Here is a 4683-nt window from a genome sequence, read left to right as displayed (position 1 = left end):
CGGATTCGACTGTAATTGGTCAGTTTCTTACGGCATAAGGCATAAAACACCTATTGTAGATCCGGACTTACAGTCGAATTCTAGGAAAATAATTGACTGTGATTCGCCAATTTCTTATGGCTTAAAGCTTAAAACCTTATTGTAGATCCGGACTAAAGGCCGCAGCACACACTCTTGCATAACGCATAATGCATAGTGCATAAGCGAATCAACTAATCAGAATCTTTCCTTTCCTCTCATTCCATGGAAAAGAAGAATTTTGATTGGTTGATTCGCTTATGCACTATGCATTATGCGTTATGCAAGAGTGTGTGCTGCGGCCTTTACAGTAACCTTAAGGACCATTCCACACAAACTTGCATAGCCGCATAAACATATGCATAAAGAAAATCATCCAATCGTAGTTTACGTTTGTCTTTATGACAGAAATGTAATTGGATAATTTTCTTTATGCATATAGTTATGTGGCTCTGCAAGTTTAGGCCTTAAGACGTGAACTTAAGATTGGCCGATGAGCCAATCAGGATACTGCTTTAGATCTACGTACTCTAACGGAAATAGAAATGTAAACTTATCCATAAGGCGAGTTTCAACCGATTGAAACTTATCTTATTATGAAGTATCTTATTATAAGTTTACTGTTATTTCCATTTCCGTTAAATTACGTAGACCTAAAGCAGTATTCTGATCAGCTTAAGTTTACGTTTTAGACTGAAGTCACATGGAACGGTTCATGCGGCAGCGGAACAAAATTCAACCAATCACGAAGTATTTTTATATTTTCTGCACGATATCTGTTTCTATTAGTACTTTACGATTTGCTACCACATGAACTGCTGCCGCATGAATGTTATGTTATTATGTTATTCTTTTGGACTTTCGTATTCTGCATATTCTCACGCGAAGAAGAAGTAAGACGCATATGTCAGCAAGATTATTGTGTGTGCGATTATATTTGAAGAATTATAAAATTGCGTGACTGTCTACAAAGCATCAACATGAAGTGCTGTGTGCCTGGGTGTTGGCAGAGAAGTAAAAAGAGCCTTTAATTTCATAGGTAAAAATAATTGAAGTGACATTATTTTTGTTTATATACCATTCATGTCCATATAGATTTCCATACATCGATAGTACATCGATCGCAACGCGCGCGCGAACGCTTTTGATTCGCTCAAGCATCCGACCCAGCCAAAATGGCGGCTGATCAATTGCGGCCACGAATTTTCCTCGATGCCCATTCCAGTGTATATATAGTTCAGTGCCTGACACTCCCATTCATTTCTTGAGTTTGGCGCATAGAAATAGTAGTACTAGAGTACGCATTAGAAGAGTGGGGGTAATCCTATCTACAAAAGGGCACACTCATTTGAATCCTTCCTTTCTCTCTCGTTTCGCGCATGCGTATAGCCGTATACTCTCGAGAGAAGGGATCGAAAGAAAGAACGAGGAACTGAAAGTTTCATATAAGTTGAGAAAGTATAAAGTTACAATTTCATGCAGCGAAGCTTTGCTGGCGAAGATCCCCCACTCTGCTGACACCGAAGCCAGCGTTTCGCTAAGTCAACGCTTCGCTAAAGGCCATGGTACATAGAAAAACTTAAGACGTAAGACTTAAGCAGTAACGAAATCAACATGTTGGATTCGCTATTACTTACGTATGGTCTTACGGTCTCTATTGTGATTGGTCGATTCATTTACTGCTTAAGTCTTACGTCTTAAGTTCTTTTAGGCGTCGCCTACAATACACGGAGTAAGAAGTAAGAGTAAGAAATTGACCAATCACAGTCGAATGTGAGAAGAATAATCAACTGTGATTGGTCAATTTCTTACTCTTACTTCTTACTCCGTAGATTGTAGACGGGCCTTTATGTGCCATGGCTTTAAGGCTGAGTTTCCACTGAGCGCGTTTCCACTGAGTGTATAAATACATAGAAATTTATTTATAACTACTGGATATACATTTTGACCATATTCAACATATTTTATACATGATTTTTGCTTTTGTGTTTATTTGTTGTATAGTATATTTACTCAAATGTAAATCACTAAATAAAAACCATTTTTGTTAATATAATGTTAATATTTAGCTTTACTCAGTAATAACAGCTTTATTAAGCACTGTAGAAAAAAAATTTCCTATTATTTATCAACTCAGTATTTAAGAAATACCGTATATATGAAATGAAAAGAAAAAATCAATATGATTCAACTTAATTCAATAATTATTAAAACAAAAATGGCAAAATCTAAAATTTGTTTACACATTCAGGTAAAGTTAGCAATATGATTGCTCATACCGAAGATGTTACAGTCGATGCCAGCACTAGCGTGCAAACTGCTCAGAGTGATACTAGTAAAAAAGAAAGGACCGATATAGATTATACAGAAAACTGTATCATCGCCGATGATGCCATCACTAGCGTGCAGACTGCTGAGAGTGATACTGCGTATGTTAGCAGCGAAGAGATGTTATCTGATGAAGAACTCAGTAGAGGTTCAGGAGGGATGAAAATAATCGAAAATTCTGATGAGAAGATGCAAAGATTATTACGACTCCTTGAAAAAAGCGAAAGATTGCGCAAGAAGATGAAAAAAAAGCTGCAACGGATGAAAAGGCAGATGGAGCAACTACGTACAACACATAGTGGGGGCTCAATTTTAAATGTAATTAAGCCAATTTTAAATGAAACTCAGATTAAGTTCTTAACTGGGACTATTAAGAAGATTCAAGAAATGATTCAAGAATGGCCAATTGATACTCTCAAAAGGGCTTATAAATTACGATTTGCATGCGGCAGAAATGGATATGAAGAACTTCGTAAAACGGTGTCTCTTCCCTCAATAAGAACCTTAACGAGGAAATTAGAGAATTTAAAGTTCGATAGTGGTATAAGTGACAATGTTTTTAAATTTCTCGGTATAAAGAAAACTTACTTTAATGATACAGACTAATGATATAGACTAATTTTAGATGAAATGCAAATACTACCCAGTAAGCAAAACATCATTACTACAACGTTATTACAACGATCTTCAATAACATATAACGTTTTCTAATATGATGGCCCGTATTCAGAACGCGCTTTTATCGATAAAAGCGCACTTTTATCTCTGAAATTCTATAATATGCGTGACGTAAAGTATGGTATGTTAGCGTGCTAACATCGTTGTAAGCGCGTTCTGAATATGGGCTGTTGTATTTAACGTTGTATACAACATCATTATGAACACAACCTTTGGCTGCAATTTGGAAGTTTCGGTAATGTTGAAATGTGCGTGTTATAACATTGCAAATAATGTTACATTAAGATTTTTCCGACATTGTCACAATGTTTCTCAAATAATATTGATAAAATGATGAAATTAAAATATATTATCAGATTGAATTAAATGGTAAAAATATAGGACAGTATAAGAGTCAGTAATTAGATAAACAAACTTAATATATATTCATATTATACAAAATAATGTTCTTGCACAGTCAATGTTAAATTGCAATAATTACAAAACGCAAAATCATAAAATTGAACAATATAATCTAATCTAAATAATAAATATCCGCTTAACGTTTCGACTCTTGTTTCGAGTCTTCTTCAGAAGTGAGAACAAATTGTATATGTATAAAAAATTGATCTTGTCGTGAAATTAATCCATCGAAGAATGAAATTTAACTCAATCGATTGTCAATCTCGTTGAAAAAACTGTAAGTATAATCAATAATATCGATTATTACCTCTAAGTTAAAAATAAGTTAGTTCATTCGCACCTTCACTGTTGGATTTCACAAACAAAAGGAAATTTCTCAAACAAGGCCAAGAAAGATGTACTGCCCGTTACAATTTTTCCAATTACTGTAACACGTCTGCCTGTCGTCACATCTACTTTTCGTCTAAACAACGAGAGCGAGTTTCAATAACATATTTTATTTATAATTGGTAAATATGCTCTGTGGAGACCTTCGGTGTCCGTCTGTAAGTTTAAACTGTTTGTTTGCTTCTTGATATTGACCATTTCAGAAATTAATCTTTTCCTATAGATTGGCTCTTCATCCAAAATTTCTACATTAGAACACTGCTCACCAAATGGAAAAAGAAAGGATATATCGACGATTTGACTTATAGAAAATTGTATTGTAGTGATGGGAGATTGCCGAGAGTGTATGGAGTTCCAAAGATACACAAACCTCAAGTCCCGCTTAGAATTATAGTGTCGTCTGTTGGTAGTCCACTGCATGCATTAGCTACATTTTTACATAAAATATTGTTCGAATCAATTCCAAGGGCCGAGAGTCACTTAAAAAATAGTTTTCAACTCATTGATGTATTGAAAAATGTTCAGATTGATAATAATTATTCGTTAGTTTCATTAGATGTTGTGTCTCTCTTTACGAATGTCCCTTTGGATATTGCACTTAACTGCATAAATGAATGGTGGAGTTCAATTTCTCGCCGGTGTTCTCTACTAAGGGAAGAATTTCTAAGCGCTACACAGATGATCCTGGAATCTACATTTTTTGTTTTTAATAATAAGACATATAGACAATGCTTTGGTACTCCTATGGGCTCTCCGCTGTCTCCGATTATCGCCGATTTAGTGATGAGAAGACTGGAGACATGGGCGTTATCATCGATTAAGAATAGTCCTAAGTTTTATTATAGATATGTTGATGATGTGTGCATGGCG

This window comes from Trachymyrmex cornetzi, unplaced genomic scaffold (genome assembly GCF_001594075.2).
Source record: "Trachymyrmex cornetzi isolate Tcor2-1 unplaced genomic scaffold, Tcor1.1 scaffold1778, whole genome shotgun sequence".
Lineage (NCBI taxonomy): Eukaryota > Metazoa > Arthropoda > Insecta > Hymenoptera > Formicidae > Trachymyrmex > Trachymyrmex cornetzi.
The sequence above is the reverse complement of the archived record's forward strand: the minus strand, read 5'-3'. Positions refer to the sequence as shown.